Below are 20,475 nucleotides of genomic sequence, written 5' to 3' on the forward strand. Positions count from 1 at the left end.
GCATCATACTCAATGGTCAAACACTGAAAGCATTTCCACTAAGATCAGGAATAAGACAAGGGTGTCCACTCTTGCCACTCTTATTCAACATAGTTTTGGAAGTCCTAGCCAGAGCAATCAGAGAAGAAAAATAAAAGGAATACAACTTGGAAAAAAAGAAGTAAAACTGTCACTGTTTGCAGATGACATGATACTATACATAGAAAATCCTAAAGATGCCAAAAGAAAACTACTAGAACTAATCAATGAATCTGATAAGGTTGCAGGATACAAAATTAATGCATAGAAATCTCTGGCATTCCTATACACCAACAATGAAAAATCAGAAAGAGAAATTAAGGAAACACTCCCATTTACCACTGCAACAAAAAGAATAAAATACCTAGGAATAAACCTGCCTAAGGAGGTGAAATACTTGTACTCAGAAAATGATAAAACACTGATGAAAGAAATCAAAGATAACATAAACAGATGGAGAAATATATCATGTTCTTGGATTGGAAGAATCAATATCGTGAAAATGACTATACTACCCAAAGCAACCTACAGATTCAATGCAATCCCTATCAAACTACCAATGGCATTCTTCACAGAACTAGAACAAAAATTTTATAATTCGTATGGAAACACAAAAGACCCCAAACAGCCAAAGCAATCTTGAGAAAGAAAAACGGAGTTGGAGGAATCAGGCTCCCTGACTTCAAACTATACCACAAAGCTACAGTAATCAAGACAGTATGGTACTGGCACAAAAACAGAAATATAGATCAATGGTACAGGATAGAAGGCCCAGAGATAAACCCACACACATATGGGCACCTAATTTATGACAAAGGAGGCAAGAACATACAATGGAGAAAAGACAGCCTCTTCAATAAGTGGTCCTGGGAAAACTGGACAGCTACATATGAAAGAATGAAATTAGAACACTACCTAACACCATACACAAAAATAAACTCAAAATGGATTAAAGATTTAAATGTAAGACCAGACACTATAAAACTCTTAGAGGAAAACATAGGAAGAACACTCTTTGACAAGATCTTTTTTGACCCACCTCCTAGGGTGATGGAAATAAAAACAAAAATAAACAAATGGGACTTAATTAAACTTAAAAGCTTTTGCACAGCAAAGGAAACCATAAACAAGATGAAAAGACAACAGTCAGAATGGGAGAAAACATTTGCAAATGAAACAACAAAGGATTAAACTCCAAAATATACAAACAGCTCATGGAGCTCAATATCAAAAAAACAAACAATCCAGTTAAAAAATGGGCAGAAGACCTAAATAGACATTTCACCAAGGAAGACATACAGATGGCCAAGAGGCACATGAAAAGATGTTCAACATCATTACTTATTAGAGAAATGCAAATCAAAACTACAATGAGGTATCACCTCACACCAGTCAGAATGGCCATTATCAAAAAATCTAGAAATAATAAATGCTGGAAAGGGTGTGGTGAAAAGGGAACCATCCTGTACTGTTGGTGGGAATGTAAATTGATACAACCACTATGGAAAACAGTATGGAGGTTCCTTAAAAAACTAAAAATTGAACTACCATACGACCCAGCAATCCCACTACTGGGCATATACCCTGAGAAAACCGTAATTCAAAAAGAGTCATGTACCAAAATGTTCACTGCAGCTCTATTTACAATAGCCAGGACATGGAAGCAACCTAAGTGTCCATCGACAGATGAATGGATAAAGAAGATGTGGCACATATATACAATGGAATATTACTCAGCCATAAAAAGGAACGAAACTGAGTTTTTTGTAGTGAGGTGGATGGACCTAGAGACTGTCATACAGAGTGAAGTAAGTCAGAAAGAGAAAAACAAATACCGTATGCTAACACATATATATGGAATCTTAAAAAAAAAAAAAACACGGTCACGAAGAACCTAAGGGCAAGAGGGGAATAAAGACACAGACCTACTAGAGAATGGACTTGAGGATACGGGGAGGGGGAAGGGTAAGCTGGGATGAAGTGAGAGAGTGGCATGGACATATATACACTACCAAATATAAAATAGATAGCTGGTGGGAAGCAGCCACATAGCATAGGGAGATCAGCTCGGTGCTTTGTGACCACCTAGAGGGGTGGGATAGGGAGGGTGGGAGGGACGGAGATGCAAGAGGGAAGAGATATGGGGACATATGTATGTGTATAACTGATTCACTTTGTTATAAAGCAGAAAATAACACACCACTGTAAAGCAATTATACTCCAATAAAGATGTAAATAAATAAATAAATAAATAAATATCACAGGGCCACAAAATAGGGACATTGCAATTCTACTTACCAGTTTTTCACAAACACATGGGTGTTTCTTCAAAAACTGCGTTTTTCTTTTTCTTTTCTTACAGGAGGGCATTATGATACGATATTATGTATACTTAATATAAAAGACATTGTTCTGGTTTATTAGGAAAAATAATAATAATAATAATCAAAATTTTGGGACTTCCCTGGTGGCAAGTGGTTAAGAATCCACCTACCAATGCAGGGGACACGGGTTCAAGTCCAGTCCAGTAAGATCCCACATGCCGTGGAACAACTAAGCCAGTGTGCCACAACTACTGAGCCTGCACTCTAGAGCCCGCAGGCCACAACTACTGAATCCCGTGCACCTACAGCCCGTGCTCTGCAACAAGAGACGCCACCGCAATGAGAAGCCTGCACACTACAACTAAGAGTAGCCCCTGCTCGCCGCAACTAGAGAAAGCCCGGTGCAGCAATGAAGACCCAACGCAGCCAAAAATAAATAAATAAATAATCAAAATTTTATAAATCATGCGCCAATAAATAAATAAAAATAAAATACTCAACTCTCCCCCAAAAATAAAATAATCAAAATTTAAAATCTGCTGCATATCCATATATTTATATATAATGTTTTCAGAGACTTATGATGTTATGGGAAAGTGTTGCCTTTAAATGTTAAAATTTTAAAGCACAGAACAAAAATATGTGCAGATCTCATACAGAAACTGCAGGGGAATCACGGGCAGAAATAATAGAAGAATGCTAATGGTGGCCGTCCCTGGTGTCGCAGTTTCCTTCGTGCGTTAATATCAGGAAGGGAGAGAACAAGAGAGCCAGTCAGGGTTTCTCAATGTTGACACACATCTGGCCTCAATTTTGAGTCTGGGGAACAAGAGCAGTGAAAGCAAGAGAACCAGGAAAAAAGATAGGTAGGGGCTAAAACCACCTACCTAAGAAACACTTCAAAATGTACAATTATTGGCATTTAGAGAAGGAAAGTCAACATTTACTACGGCCTTTCAACATAACGGCAGAAGACTGATGCAACGAAGAAAAAGGGGGAAAAGCTAATAATGTCTGGCTGCTGCCACTTCTCTTTCATGACATCAAAATCCACATCAGATACATGATTTGTGTGTTTATGTACAATATCCTTGAACTAGAAACCACAGATTTCAATCTCTAATTTATTCAGGAATACAAATTCAGACCATAGGCAGCATACTTTTATGTGACTTTAAATATATGTTACTAGCTAATGATAGGAAAACCTCACATTGGCTCATGTGTTCACATAAATTGCCATGACTCCCTCTTTCCATAAGCAGATCTCCGAAGGCAGATCCCTAGGCAAAGAACAAGAATCTACAAAATATCAGGAGAAAACTTTTAATTTATTCTATCCAGCCTTCCTCTGATCTTTAAAAGAGTGATTCTGCAGTGCCTTCCAAATTCACAGCAGAACCGATGTATAAACATCAAATCATCAAAGACAGTTCAAGAGAGCACTTCATGTCTCGAAACATTACAAGCTAAAACTAAGAGCTTCTACACCTGCAAATAATAAACTTCAAAGGCAACCCAAAACCAGCCTGGCATTTATCATTTGTGAGCCTGAGAGAGAGAGAGAGAGAGAGAGAGAGAGAGAGAGAGAGAGAGAGAGAGAGAGAGAGAGAGTTGTGTAATCCATTGACCAACTATAGTTTACCTAGTCTTATTTTCGCCTTGGATTCTTGTATAGCATCCTAAAACTTTTAAGTGTGCTGTTGATGAAATAAGTAGCATCTCACAATTAGAAGGAAACTGCTGAGGTCATCTAGTTCTACCTCTTCCCCAATGCTTTCATCTCATCTACATTCTCCAGTATCTGCTGGAACACTTCCAATGACAGGAAGCTCAGTCCCTTCCAAGGCCAGCCATGAAGTCCTTGGGCAGGTTGCTCGCTAGAAATTCTCTTAAATATAGTTCAAATCATCCAGCTGAAAAGCCCATCCAGGGGGCTCAGCTGCTCTTCTGTAACCAAATTGAATCTCATCCTTCCAACACCTGAAGGTGGATCAGGCAGACAAGAGAGGTCGAGTCACCCATTTATTCCTTTCCTTTCTCAAAATTCCTATCTCATAGATCCTTTACAACCCCTTTTACCTAAAACACAATACAGTACCCTTGCTGGGTGCTTCTGACCAACCCAGAACACGGTGAAACCTACATCTCACTTGCTTTCATTTTAATTTTCAGATATGAGGTATTTAAAGAACACACTATCATGAAATAAAGTCTATAGTTTGAGATAACAGCCACTTCAAATGGGTCCAGCCTTGAAATATGCTATTACTGTGAAACTGAGAATTATAAAAATTAAAGTCCCTAATAGTTTCTCAAAGAAAATATGGGGGAGAAAATATTTGCTAATGAAGCAACTGACAAAGGATTAATCTCCAAAATTTACAAGCAGCTCATGCAGCTCAATATTAAAAAAACAAACAACCCAATCCAAAAATGGGCAGAAGACCTAAATAAACATTTCTCCAAAGGAGATATACAGATTGCCAACAAACACATGAAAGAACGCTCAACATCACTAATCATTAGAGAAAGGCAAATCAAAACTACCATGAGGTATCACCTCACACCGGTCAGAATGGCCATCATCAAAAAATCTACAAACAATAAATGCTGGAGACGGTGTGGAGAAAAGGGAACCCTCTTGCACTGTTGGTGGGAATGTAATTGATACAGCCACTATGGAGAACAGTATGCAGGTTCCTTAAAAAACTAAAAATAGAACCACCATAAGACCCAGCAATCCCACTTCTGGGCATATACCCTGAGAAAACCATAATTCAAGAAGAGTCATGTGGGAATAGAGACGCAGACCTACTGGAGAATGGACTTGAGGACACGGGGAGGGGGAAGGGTAAGCTGGGACAAAGTGAGAGAGTGGTAGTATATATATGGACATATGTACACTACCAAATGTAAAATAGATAGCTAGTGGGAAGCAGTCGCATAGCACAGGGAGATCAGCTCGGTGCTGTGTGACCAGCTAGAAGGGTGGGATAGGGAGGGTGGGAGGGAGGGAGACGCAAGAGGGAAGAGATATGGGGATATATGTATATGTATAACTGATTCACTTTGTTATAAAGCAGAAACTAACACACCATTGTAAAGCAATTATACTCCAATAAAAATGTTTAAAAAAAAAAGAGTCATGTACCACAATGTACATTGCAGCTCTATTTACAATAGCCAGGAAATGGAAGCAACCTAAGTGTCCATCGACAGATGAATGGATAAAGAAGATGTGGGACATATATACAATGGAATATTACTCAGCCATAAAAAGAAACGAAATTGAGTTTTTTGTAGTGAGGTGGATGGACCTAGAGTCTGTCATACAGAGTGAAGTAAGTCAGAAAGAGAAAAACAAATACCGTATTGCTGACACATATATATGGAATCTAAAAAAAAAAAAATGGCTATGAAGAAACTAGGGGCAGGACAGGAATAAAGACGCAGATGCAGAGAATGGACTTGAGGACACAGGGAGGGCGAAGGGTAAGCTGGGACGAAGTGAGAGAGTGGCATGGACATATATACACTACCAAATGTAAAATAGATAGCTAGTGGGAAGCAGCCACATAACACAGGGAGATCAGCTTGGTGCTTTGTGACCACCTAGAGGGGTGGGATAGCGAGGGTGGGAGGGAGACGCAAGAGGGAGGGGATATGGGGATACATGTATAGCTGATTCACTTTGTTATAAAGCAGAAACTAACACACCATTGTAAAGCAATTATACTCCAATAAAGATGTTAAAAAAAAAAAAAAGAAAATGTGGTCTACCAGTAGAGTTTGTTAAAAATGCAGTCCTGAACCCTTCCCAGATTGCCTGAATCAGAATCTCTGTGAGAGGGTCCAGGACTTCACATTTTAAACATACTCTCTGTTGATTCTGACGCAAAGTAAAAGGCAAGAACCCATGCCCTACCTTCACGGTTGCTAAGTGATTACCGCTTAACCACACACAAATCCATCCATTCTCTCTCATCCTCTCATTCTCCCTCCGCCTCTACCTCCTGTAGGTCCACAAAGGCAGAATCCAAGTGACTAGTACAATCTGGGCTGGTTTCAACTGATGGTTAAACTGGTATTAGAAGCCAGTACTGGTAATCCCTTCTTTTAGTTCCAGTCCAAACTTGTCCCTACAGGGAGAACAGTATCTGGGATGTAGTAAGAGAATGAGGAGAAGGGCAGCGTATGAGATGGGACTGAATTTAGGGAAATAAATATCCTAAAGCAATTATTCACTGACACTTGATCCTTGGAGGTGGGTGGTAAAAAGCTGAGAAACTGTTCAATGTGGAGGACTTGCCAGAAGAAAGAAGAAAAGGAAGGCAAGGAATGAGAGGAGAGAAAAAGTAAAACCCCAAGCAAAAGAGGAGGGGGATTTCTGTGACTATACAAGACACACCAGTTGGATTTCAGTCCGTAGCTTTGTGAACGCTCTGGAGTTTCACTCTTACAATTTTCAAGCTTTCTTGTATTAATACTAAGCTTGATGTGATTTAGAAAATGCTTTTCCCCAAATAAGCAAACTCAAAATCCAAGTAGTTGATGTCTGCATTTGCTGCAACAAGAATTCAAGAGTCATCTTTATATGCTAGGTTGAGGGTCAAATTTATCTCCTCCAACATCCACAAGAAATTCTACCACTGAACACAGAATGTGCCCTCACAGTTCTTTCCATTGTTTTGGGTCCTAGCTTTAAAAACGATACTTCGTTCTCATTCCAAATACAGACACAAACTGCAGACAAAACATCCTACCGCAAAACTAAAATGCCCAGGACCAACAAATCCACAATAAAGAGGTTAAACTCCTAACCCGAAATGGTAAATGTAGTAACAATGACCTTTGCCATGCGGTAAAAGATGAATCCAACTAATGTTACCTTTAAAAGGAACTTCAGTAACTCCTCTCCTTCCTGTCATAATTGCTCCTTACAGGCCTCAGAAGCCAGCTGTTTGGTGGAGACATTTCTGACCAATGTACTACTTCACCTTGTGTGAACCATACGAAACGTGCCCTAATAGATTCCAACGGCATGTAAAGAGGCCATAACCTGGCAAACATTTACAGTTACAAGGGGATCAATAAAAATAGAAGTGTTAAATGGTTACTTTCCAGATTGCTGTATTTGGATTCCAAAACAACAAAAGGAAGGAAAAAAAGGATAGCAATGGCTCAAAAAAATGACATTTTGTTAAATCATAGGGCTGGAAGGACCTTAAAGGTTATTTAGTAAATCCCTCCTACCCTCCATTCCCTCCTTCAAACAACTCAGTCATCAAGCAAGTCATTAGCAAGAGTAATTTCAACATACCCCCAAATCTGACCTCTCTGCTTAGCCCCTCATTACCCAGAACTGCCCCATGACACTTCAAAATCTCCTTTCTAACTGGAACTGTACATCCGTACAGCTGTTAGCACTCACATATGCTCTATCTGCCTTTGGGTGTCAAAATATCCAGCTTCCTGCCCCCTCCATTTTCCCCTGTTCATCAGCTCTGTCCAGCCTCAGTTCCCACAATATCGAGCCTAAATGTCACGGGCCACCCCACCACCAGCCTGTTACCTCACACACTCCTTTCTGCCTTTTAACACCTCAATTCTGATGAGTTCTGCCCCCATTCACAGCCTCCAGAGGCCCCATGGAGAAAACGTATGGACAAGATGAAGATGTCACTGCTCATCAGTTCTTCTCATCTCAGCAGAGCTCATGACAGCAGCCATTAATGGTGTCACTGCTCTTTGCTGTCTTCCATTTCTCCTGGTATCTCTTCTAAGCCTTTAATCCTCTCAAATAAGCTCCATAACTTTCACAACCATCATGGAGAAATCAGTGGACATCAGGCAAGAAGGCTCTTTAAATTCTGCCCTTCCCCTCCTGCTCTCCCCTTCCAGCCATCACTTGAGTGATCTGGGCCATTCTTTCATACATCTTCTCTGGCTCACCCATCACATGCCCTAGACACTCCTCTCACACTTGGATGCACTTTAGAATCACGAGGTGGCTGCCCCAGTGTCTGTCCCAAAGACGGGGTCAGAGGGTCTCAAGTGGAGCCCCTGCGTGTGATTTATTTTAAAAGCTCCCCCCACAAGGTGATTCTTAAAATAAGACAAGGTTGGGTACCATGGTCCAAGGTAACTATCTACTCCCACGGTTTCAACTACCAAATCTGGAGCACTTTTCTGAGCTGTGTTCTCACATCTCTCAACGCATTCCAGAACCACCACTGCATATCCACAGGCATCTCAAACTCAACATGTACCAACTACACTCCTCATCCTTCCTGTTATGGGCTGAACTGTGTCCCCAAAGATTCATATGTTGAAGTCCTAACACCTAGTACCTCAAAATCTGACCTTATTTGGATATAGGGCCTTTAATGAGGTAATCAAGTTAAAATGAGGTCTTTAGGGTGGACTCTAATCCAATATGGCTGGTGTCCTTAGAAGAAGAGGAAATTGGGACACAGACACATGCACACAGAGGAAAGATCATATGAAGATACACAGGGAGGGGGCCATCTACAAGCCAAGAGATGCCTCAAAAAAAACCCAACCCTGCCAACACCTTGATCTTGGGCTTCTAGCCTCCAGTTATGAGAAAATGTTCCATTGTTTAAGCTACCCAGTTTGTGGTACTTTGTCATGGCAGCCCTAGCAAACGCATAGACTTCCCATGCCCTCCTTGCTCTCTCCTACTTCTCCATCTTAGTCAATGGAATCACCATTCATTCACCATTACTCCCCACTCTCCCTCGCCTACCATATCTACCCATTCACTAAATTGTGTCAATTCTTCCTCCCGAACATCTTTCACATCTGACTCCTTCCCTCCAAACCCACTATCACTGCCTTAATCCAGGCCCTAATCATCTCCCCTAGGATATTCCAAGTCCCTTCCCCCTACCAGCATTTCCCTTAGCTGTGTGGAGACTAATCTTCCAGGAAGAGATATCTAGCATGCCAATGCTCAGTTTTAAACCCTTCCATGTTTTCCCATTGCCTCAAGTCCAAGGTCCTTGAGCACAGCCTACTGAGTCCTCCAGCTACTTCCCACTTCAGCCATAACCTACCATCCTCATGAACCATCAGCACTTTGGATCTACTCGAACCTGCCCTAACACATAATGCTGACCCACACAACTGTCTTTACACACTCGCTTGGCTCTTCCTGGAACACCTTCCCTTGCCCAAACTCTGTGGCTAGCCAACACCTACTTCATCCTTCCAGTCCCAGCCTCAGAACCACCTCTCAACGAAACCTTTTATGACCCTCCTCCCCACCCAGAGTAATCACTACCTGTTCTACGCTGCCTCAGAAAGTTACACATACTTCACGTTATACTGTGATCATACTTTGGCAGGTGTCACAAACACAAACATCTCCAGGGACCAACCAGGTATCATAAATAAATGAAGTATCTAGTGAAAACAGATCTCAACTCTGCATGATTAGGACCAATCATAATGCCTGCCTGGCTATGTCACCTTTTAAAACCTGAACAAAGAAAATGCATATGGGGCCAAATTCATGTAGCACACAGACTGCCTGTTTTGCAAACTCCAGCCAAAGGCATAAAAACGTCAGGGCCATCATTTCTATTCCTTCTACTCCTTGAAGTGAAAAGACTACCGAACATGCCTATAGGTATTCCCATAGGATGTGGTCGCACTCTGATCCTCGTTCCTGCTGCCCAGCAGGGGTGACACTTAAAGCACACAGCTCCCCACTTACCTGAGTACAAGGAAAGGATGCAGTGTCGAGCTGTATAACCTCAAACTCACTGCTACTCAATACTTAACAAAAATATTATTTTTGAAGGAATAACATTCACAGGCAATATCCTGGAAGGTATCTAGCCCATTATTCCATGAGGAATCTGAAATGTCTATCCTTGTACAGAGCTACACCAGCCAAGAGCTACTTGTCTGAACTGTCTTGCTTTGGCTCCCACAGAATTGCTTTTCTGAGACAAACTCTGGCATTATGCCATTGACCCCTACTGGGCAACGCTGTTGGTGCCTTTCTAACCCCACGGTTATATTCATTGTAAAGATTGTGTTTGGAGACATTGTTCATTACATTAACATACTGAAAGAACCATTTTTAAAGAATGGTTTAAAGAACCATTAATAAAATCCTCTCTCCTCCCAGCACCATGAAGAGTTGTGCCCTTTGTTTAGCCCTTATACTTGCAGGCTCTCTGGATCATACAGTTGTTTGTGTCCCCTCTTCGTGTCACCTACTAGCAAGGACAGTGAAATGTGTGGCCTTTTCCTAATACATGGATAGGACCCTGAGGGGGACCCTCTGCCTTGGTCTCTCCTGAAACCCACACTCTCACTTTCTCTTCCTGCATTTCCTTCCTGTGCTTACTAAGTTTCTTTACCTTCAGTACGGAAATATTCAAGTAACTAACTTCTAGCACTTCATTCACCACACAGTATTTTCATTTAGTTCCCACCTCTTCCGTTTGTGAGTTTTTTGAAGACAAGGCCTCCATCTTACTCATCTTTGTATCTGTGGAGTCTAATAAGTGACCATTAATTGAATATCAAATTGAACTGTATTACATGTGATTCCTTCTAGATATGGATGAAATGGTAAATTAACTATCTCTTAAGGAAGCTCACTTAATTTCCCCAAAAGAGCAAAAGTAGTCCCTGGCCTCAAGACCAATTGGCATCTGGAGGAAAATAAAACTTATGGGGACTAATATGAGTAACACACACCAAACAAGTACAGGTATAAATACTATTTAGTTTTTAATCCTTTGCTATCCATTTTTCGAGTACTTGTTCCATTTTCTAGTAGTTAACCAGTTCTTTTGCAGAAGCATATTAACTAGGAATTTTCCACAATCAGTCAAGAGAGTGAATGCAGTTAAAACCAAAATATTTCACGGCACATTAAAATCTGTCCACTCAAAGGGTACAGGACCAAAGAAAGCTGCAAGATGCTATCTGTTAGAACACGGAACTGTAAAGGAATGAAGGCTGTCACCGCAGTGGAAAGAAGTACATCCACCAGTAAGGTCTGGTCAGTTGCACTCAGTGTCCTCCAAGACCAATTATTATCAAAGCTTCCCGTTGCTCTACTCATTTTCCAAGTTCTACAAACCTACATTTCATTCATGCAAATTTCTATCTTTAAATTTTTCTCAAACTCGGTTGGTAGGAGTATAACGTGTTATCATTGTTTTGGAAATTGATTTAATCATTTTTCACCACTAGTCAAAAAATCATCCCTACCTTTTGAGGCAGTACATTCTGTAACTGGGAATCTACCCTAAACAAATCATCCGAAACACAGAAAAAGGTGTTCACTGCAGTGAAGTAGAGCTTCTGAATGGAATTAAGGTCACCTCTAATTATGATATACTATTAAGACAAAAGACAGTACACTCATTGTACTCAGCAGGATTTCAACCAACTAGTAAAATGTGCAGAGGAAATATTAGAAGGAAATAGCCCATAAAGTTGATAATGGCTATCTCTGGGCGGGGATTATAACAACTTTTTTTCTTCTTTATATTTTCTTTTGTCTTGTACAATGAACACATACTTTTGTAATTTAAAAAGTTTTTCTTAATAAGCTTTCTAAACCTACTTAGAAACCAAATGATACTACTCTCAAATTAGTGATCTCACTCTTAGTCTCAGAAAATTACATAGATAGTTGTTGGGTGCAGTGTTTTTTTAAAATAGCAAAAAATAAAATAAAATAAAATAGCAAAGAAATGAGAAATAAAACTAAATGTCCAAAAATAGGGCAATAGTTGAAGGAAAAATAGTTTAACAACTTAATGGAGTACTATTAAGCCATAAAAAATATAATGATTCAGACTATATTGTCACATATAACAATAGGTAGAAATTGGTCAGTAGAAACAAAAACACATTTGTTACCTCTAGGTAGAATTACATCATAAAATAGACCATAATGGGAACAGACCATAAAACTAACATGATTAAATGAAAAATATATTATATTGGGGAACTGCAAATATGAACAGGTGATTTATTTAAAGATTGCCATAATGTGGTTTCAAAAGTAATTTTTAAAACTTTTTTAAGAATACTCTAAACAGTGTTTTACATAAAAACAAATATTTTTAGATGAGTTGGACAGTTTTAAATTCTTTAATATGTGTTTGCTGAAAATTTTTCTACCAGCTGAGTTATTCCACCATCAAAATGGGATGAAAACAGAAAAAGGAAGGGGTTTGGGTAGGTAAAAAATTCTGTGCATCCTTCCTGTATTAAAATAAGCCCAAAACAGTCCACTAACCTCCGTCATAACAGCTACTGGCCAGGGTTAATACTTACTTTCCCCAAAATGGAATGTTAAATCTGTTTTAAAGGAAATCTCTTGCAGGAACAGACATGAAACCTGGGCTGATTCATGCTCCTGAAGAAGGTATTCAACAAGGTCCCTAATCCCTGAATCAAATAAAAACTTGTGATTTGTATCCCTCCACTTTGAGGTGCCCAAAGGCTTGGAGGATTGTGGGGACTGCGCTCCCCGAGGTAATGGTGACAAAGCCCTGTTAGAGCATCCAGGTTCCCTTGAACAAGCAGAGATGGTCAACTGATGCTCCCAACTCTGAAAAGAAAATTCCTTCAGGGAGCTTTCGACTTCTGTCTCCACAGCTTCTCTCTTACGGCTATCCGGAACGCCTTGCCTTAAAATACTAGGTGGTGCATGAGAACACTCTGTGCATCTTCCTGGCTCTGTCAGCCTTGAACCTAACCTAACCCCATGACTCCAACCCCTTCTAATCCAACCTACTTCTAAGAACCAGCCTTGAGCAACATCCATACCTATTACGTGCCTGGACCTATGCCCAACCTGATCCCAAACACCGCCTGTGTGACCTGCCTCTGCCTTGTCCCAGACAGGGAGCCTGAGGTCCTGGCTAGGTTTCCACATAGTATCAGCTTAAGGAGAAGATATTCAACAGCAAATAAAGGCATATAAGCTGATGAAGCAATACCAAAACACGCTAAGTAAAATACCCACAGTTACTTGGACTTCCTGAATAAATATTTATTATGAATGAGGAATTAGGTAGTGCTCAAAAAGAAAAAGCATGAATCTTATCTTTTGTTTCCTCAAATATATTTTCCTCAAAAATAAGAACAAGCGAAATAAAGTACTTGTCAGTGAAATTGGAAGACTGAAAATTATTTTGAAATTACCAAAACTAATGTATTTTAATCAACTGATTTAACACACTGGTAAGAAAAGCTGAGTTGCCAAGTACTTTTCATTCCCTTTCACAGAAAACCCAATCCTTGTCCAATATTCCTTAAACTTGCAATAGTCATTATAACTGAATTAGTCTTCCATGGGATTCCTTAGCCCTTTAAATTTCTTTGCTATAACATCACTACTGTTCAATGGGTTTTTATAAAATGTGGATTATGTATAACAATTTAGATACTACACATTTCCCCTAAAGCAAGCATCCAGCATATAAACCTAAGATAATGATTTTTTCATCCTCACTGAATCTGAAAAGTTAAAAACCAATGTAATTTCAAGTGTGGGCAAACTACAAACTATGATGTTAATGTCTCAAGAATTTGCTCAGGGAAGTCTTCGTCTTTGCCCACTCTTCGTGTTTCCAGAAGTATCAGTGCTGGTGTCCAATGTCAAGATATTTGTACCACCTGAGCATCCCAAGGATGCAAATACTTGGAGTTCTCCCATGTTTAGCTTGAGCTTGTCAGACTAAATTAGCTCAGTGGCACAAGAACATCAATTCTTTGAAGGTGAAACAGCCAGAGCAAAGTTGAAAATAAAAAGCATGAAGTCACTGCATAATACGATGGAGAGAATGATTTGTGCACATTATTCTGAATCTTCTATTTCAAGACAAGGACCTTGAGGCCTGGAAAGGGTGGGTCCTGTCAAAGGCCCCATGGACAGCAGTGGGGAAACTGGTACTTGAATTATGGTCGCCTGTCTTACTTAGTCTCAATCAGTCCACTTAATTTATGGATATCCAATTTAAAATATTTTAGAACTCTTCACCCAGCTTTAAAAAGGGGGCAGGGGAATGAACCCTAAAGCCCTATCATGACAAAATAAGGAAATAAAAAATAAAAATCCTAACACAGAAATAATTCCAAACCATTATTTAAAAAATCACTATGAAGCTATGAAATGCTCATTCAGTCATCAGATCTCCACTTACTAAAACTTAACTTCACTGTTATACTTTCTCACAAATTATGCATAGTTACTAGATTGGTAATTACACTACATAGGATTTTTTTTTTAATCCAACCAAAACTACTTCTCCACATCCACACAGAGCTCTGTACAGTTTCCAGTGCAGAGCATACCTGCAACAAATGTTATTATTATTTAGCAATACACAAAATTGCTATAATACAAAACTGCTTCAAACACACTGGCACCCACCTCCCCCAAAACATTCTTTCTATTCCTCTTTGACTTTTGTCAAGTGAAAAAAAAGCCACAAACAGGAAGGCCCACTAAGTATCACAAAAATGCCAACTCATCAAACAAAAAGGTCTGCCTTCCATCTGTCGTTCACTTCCAGTACTTTATTCTGCTTACATTACTCAGTTCTTCCATGACTCTACAATCCCGCACACATCCCACCTCGACCCTTCACTGAGTTAACCCCTTCTCATTCTGCAGATCTAATCAAATGTCACTTCCTTAGGGAAATCCTGAATCACCCCAAAGTCAGATGAGGTTCCCCATTTAATTTCTTCTGAAACTCCCTGTGCTTTTCCCTTGTAACACTCATCACGTTTGTCCATATATATTTGGGTGCTCATTTGGTCAATATCCTCCTGCCCACTGGACTCTGTTTCATGCCCCCAGTGATGATCACTGCTTTATTCCCCACTCTAGTCCAGCTATTAGCATAAGAACTGGTACCGTGCATATAATAAAGACCTGTAGAAGAATGAATAACCCTAATTCCACATAGAACAGCAACAAACTAGATCAGTGTTTTTCAAACCACCCTTCACAGACAGATCAGTGTTTTCAAAACTTCTAAATTATGACCAACACTTCTTTTAAATGAAAACGAACAGATTATAACAGAAATGGGGAGTAAAATAATGTTTATTATATGTAGTAAGCTGCATGAAACTGTCATTTTCTTCATATATATATGACCCTTTCTAACTATAGGTCATGGTCCAAAAAGTTGGAAAGCCACTGAACTGAATGTCCCAATACAACTCCTCCCAACCTCCCACCAAAATGCTCAAAAAGGTGCACAAAATGGCAAAACTGGCAGCAGTACCAGAAAGAGGCAGGGAAAAGCCAAAATCTAGGCATTATTTCCACTAACTCTGTGAAGGATGGGTAAAAAGAAAATTTTTGAACCACATGAATCTGAAAGACTCACACTGCACCTTTGGAAATTCAAGTCAGATGCTCTGATAAATGCAGAAAAAATTCTGAGTCTAACTCAGGAACGCAGAAGATACAACGGGCCAGATAAAGATGAGGACATACCCCAACTACATGGGAGGCACCTTTCAAACTAGCGTAAGCAAGGGGACCCCAAGTGCAAATGAGGGTCAAAACTAACTAGAGACGCACACAAAATACTGCTGCAGATTTTATTACAAACTAGAATACAAAACTCTAAAGTCTGTACTTAAAATTTAAGCTATACGCTGAAATATATATATTGTGTATATATATAAATATGATGGAAATTGAGAAGCGGCAAGAAGGCAAAAAAAAAATAAAGGCATACTAAATTCTCTGTTGTGCAGAGGAGTGGGATCAAAAGTTATTCAGTTCTTCGACTTTGGGAACCAGAGAAACACAGAATCATGAATGTATTTGGAAAACAAAGATAATCACTAGTAAAGTGAAAACTAGATTTGGCCATTTAAAAATAGTTTATATATATGAAACAAATGATACATAGAAAAAGACAGAAAATAAAGTCCAGAAAGCATATTAGATTGAACCATAGGAAACTGCCATTTTTATAGGTCAAAAGCAGTCAAATAACAATTTCATGTGACTCAATCCATCAACAATGATAATAATAATGTCAGCTAATTTGTTCAGTGTGCGAGGCACTTTTAAAGAATTGAAAATTTATGTATGCATGTTGTTCCTTTACAAATAAAAAATGTAGTCCTAGAGACATTATGTAATTTATCTGAGGCCATGCAGCTAAATACTGGTGGGAAGAAGTAAACCAGTGCTTTTCATAGTACCTCTCAGAAAAAAAAAACTTAAAGAATTAAGGTCAAACATATTGGCCATAACAATAAATATTAAAGGAATAAGTTTCCCTTTGAGAGGTATGTTAAAATCCAATTAAATGTTGCTTATAAGCAAAAATATATGAAACAAAATGACAGACACCGTAAGTTTAAAATCAGAAGGATGAGTGAAATTATTTTAGACAAAGAAAAGAAGAAAACACTGGCAACATTAATATCAGGAAAATAGCAGCATGTAGTTCCAAATGCATAAAGGGTTATTTTATATTGATAAGCATAATAAAGGCCTAACAGTAATCTTTATGCATTTAATATTATGTTAACACATAGAAATTGCCATAAAGAAACTGACAAAAGCCCATTTGTAGAGAGAGACTAAAGGACCATTATTATCAGTCTGTGACAGCTCAAGTACAGAATCAGGACATAGAGGATACGAATAATATTACTATAGTGGCTGAGTTAGTAAACATATCTGCACTTGTCACCTGTAGAAACCATGCTCTTTTCAATCCTCAGGACACAGAAATCCCTAATAGACAATAAGTAAAAATTGTACAAACCTCACTTAATTACCATGATAAATAAAACCAATAATTTATGCAAAAGTTTATATGTAAACAATAAAGCAATATTCAGCCAAGTCATGCTGAGCCGCTAGTTGCATTCCCAATAAAGTCAGGTATTAACAAAAATGTTTACTTTCTATGTACTGTTTTAAATTTTTAGTGATTATATTAGCACAAAACATAGAAGTTAAGCTATCTTCATTTTTTTAACTGCCACCTTCACACTTTTATATGAAAATTCCTCCTCCCTCAATAATGACTGACTCAAAATTTAAAATAAAATACTGCTCATTATTTCAAAATCATTGAAAATGAAGTCATGTACGTCAAAGATGACAACAAAGTTGATCAATGTCTATTCTTTCATTGAAAACAAATGACCTAATATCAACTCAAGAAGTGAGAACCAGAGTTTTGTCTATTTTCTTGATTTTTTTCCCCATCAAATCAGCCCATCTTTTTCTTTAATCAATGTCTCCCTCCTCTTCTATTCTCACCTCCCAGTTTCACTAACCTACCTGAACTCACCTTTCAAGCCTCCACATAAATGCCACTTTCTCAGAGAAACTTTCTTCACCCTCGCAGACAAGGTCAATCCCCATGCGACACTTCCAGGAGACCCTGCTTTCCTCCCTAATTCCAATTACACTTGGAGTTACTTGTTCAGAGGCTGTCTCCTTCACTAGATTGTAAATCTCACGCAGTCAAGACTGTGTCTTATTTACTATAACATGTGGAGATGGTAAATATATTGATTTTCTTATTCAAAAAATTTCAGTTCAAACAAATTTTTAATTCAAAATATTTGAGTTCTACATGCAAGGTATTACCCTAAAGGTATTACACTGGGAAAACAGCAGTAAATAAAACAGGAATTTTTTTTTTAATTAATACTTTCCCTCATCAAAGAAGTAAAAACAATATAAATGCAATGGAGAAGAAAATATCAGGTGAGCTCGGTAAATGGGAAGGGTTATACAATGTTAAATGTAGTGATAATTAGAGAAGGCCACACTAAGAAGGTGACATTTGAGTTAAGACGTGAAAATGATGACAAAGCAACCATATGGATACCTGGAAACAGAGCATTCCAGCAAGAGGGTACAGTCGATGGCAAAGGGCTAGAAACCACAGTCAACTCTGTAGATAAGTCCATACATGGTTCTTGTTTAAAGTAAGGATAGAACTCTGGGAACATGAGTACCTAAAGATGGGCAGAGAAGCACAAACTCTTAAAAGAATAAAGAAGCAAATAGAGATAGGAAATGATTAAATATGATACATATTAAATACCGTGACTATCATGTGGTCAATGGAAAATTAACGTAAAAGATTTTAATGGCATGTGTACTTATGATACAAAGCAAAATGCTATAAATATTCAGTAAGATCAAATATTTTAAAAACTGCAAGAGTTATCCCAAAATGGAATAAGGAAGTTATCCCTGAGCAGTGGAACTATGGATGAGTCTCCTGGACTTTCCAAATTCCAAAATGAGCATGTACTGTTTTTACAACTTTCAAATGGAAATGAGTATAATTTTAAACAATCATAATGGCTTAGAGAGAAAAAGGCTGAGTACAGATTATCTTTGCTCTGTCTTACTGCAAGAAGGCATGCCCATATCATTCCCTGAAATGAAAATATATTTTTAATTGGAAAAGATCTTTTTTTTTTAACCAGGTAAAGAGCAAAGTTCTACTGTATGTTATTTTTAACCTTCATCAAGCAATTAAAGCTTAAATTTACCTGACCAGAGTTTATAAACCCCCATGGCAAACTTGCTGGGGTTTCTCAAAGTCTGGGCTTTAGGCTAAGAAGTTTTTCAGCTTGTCTTTTATTACAGTGATGACAGTAATATGATACTCAATGCTGTTAGTACAGCAGTAAACTAAAACTATATTTGCAACTCCACTCAGGCCCCAAATCACCAAGAATCTTCCAATTCTTTTCAGGATTTTTTTTTCCTTTGCCGGAACGGATTGTTTCGGAAGGTTTTATTCATCTCAAAGGAACATCAAACTGAAACTCCATCTCCTTTGTATCATACCAGGACCACCTCATCAGAGAAGCCATAGTGGATGTTCACTGAATGTTTGACAACCTACAAAACTATTTTAAGCACCTGCTGGATAGAAAAAGTACCTGAAGAATCAAAATATGACTTACTGTCCTTGTTAAGACACCTAGTACTTATATCAATGGGAGAGAATCCTTTCACAATGTGTTCGGATATCAAATCATCACACTGCACACTTTAAATATCTTAGTTTTGTCAATTACACTTCAATAAAGCTGGGAGAAAATCTTTTTAAATAATTTTTTAAAACCCACTGAGTATATATCACTTTTCTCACTCTAAAACTTCTCTCCAGCTTATCACATAAATTTCACTGGTATTTACTCTGACATATAACAAGTACTCCTAAATACTGCCACGCTTTAGTTTCTCAGCTAAGTTGCAAGCTCAAATTTCCAGCTACCAGCTGAAAATCTCTGCCTCTTTAGTTTTACGCATGTCTAAAACCAGCATGCCTCACTGAAACAATCCTCATAGTCTCATGCCCCTGCTCTCTGCTAGTGGCATCAATGTGCCCTTTTTTGTCCCCAGAAGCTCCCTGCACCCCTCTGTTGGCCCTTCAAGACTGACCCAAAGGGCTCCCCTGGTGGCGCAGTGGTTAAGAATCCGTCTGCCAATGCAGGGGACACGGGTACGAGCCCTGGTCCGGGAAGATCCCACATGCTGCGGAGCAACTAAGCCCATGCACCACAACTACTGAGACTGTGCTCTAGAGCCCGTGAGCCACAACTACTGAGCCCGCGTGCCACAACTACTGAAGCCCACACGCCTAGAGCCCGTGCTCTGCAACAAGAGAAGCCACCTCAATGAGAAGCCCGCACACCGCAACGAAGAGTAGCCCCTCCTCGCCGCTACTAGAGAAAGCCCGCGCACAGCAACAAGAACCCAACGCAGCCAAAAGTAAATCAATTAATTTTAAAAAAAAAACAAAACTGACCCAAAGCAGACCGCCACTCGGCCACAAATTGTAACCCATCCCTCACATGCAGCTCCCGGGCCTTCGTTATGACTCCTCTGCACGGAATGAGCTTCTCAGCCCACTTGCCCATTGAGGCCAGAAACCTCCTGCAAATCTTTCCTCTACTCCAAGGTAGAGTCACTCTCTCCATCCTCAGATATTCAGATGGCACTTTGTTTAAACCTCAGTTTACAATATTTATCACTGTCTGCGTGATCTCAGACATTTGTATCCATGACTCTCCATGTTTAGGAGCTGGTTGAGAGCAGGGA

General features: G+C 39.1%; 1 protein-coding gene across 6 annotated transcripts in view; it reads right to left on the reverse strand.

Moving 5' to 3' along the window:
• The window catches only part of LPAR1 (lysophosphatidic acid receptor 1), a 159,277-nt gene that overhangs the window by 130,494 nt on the left and 8,308 nt on the right, over positions 1-20,475 (reverse strand). The window contains exon 1 of one of the 6 annotated variants that reach the window (XM_007178220.2): positions 18,239-18,344. The exons of the other annotated variants lie outside the window; for them this stretch is intronic. The gene's annotated coding sequence lies outside the window, so the exon portion shown is untranslated. Of the gene's footprint in view, positions 1-18,238; positions 18,345-20,475 lie in introns of those variants that run through there. 6 annotated transcript variants of the gene reach the window in all.

This window comes from Balaenoptera acutorostrata, chromosome 6 (genome assembly GCF_949987535.1).
Source record: "Balaenoptera acutorostrata chromosome 6, mBalAcu1.1, whole genome shotgun sequence".
NCBI lineage: Eukaryota > Metazoa > Chordata > Mammalia > Artiodactyla > Balaenopteridae > Balaenoptera > Balaenoptera acutorostrata.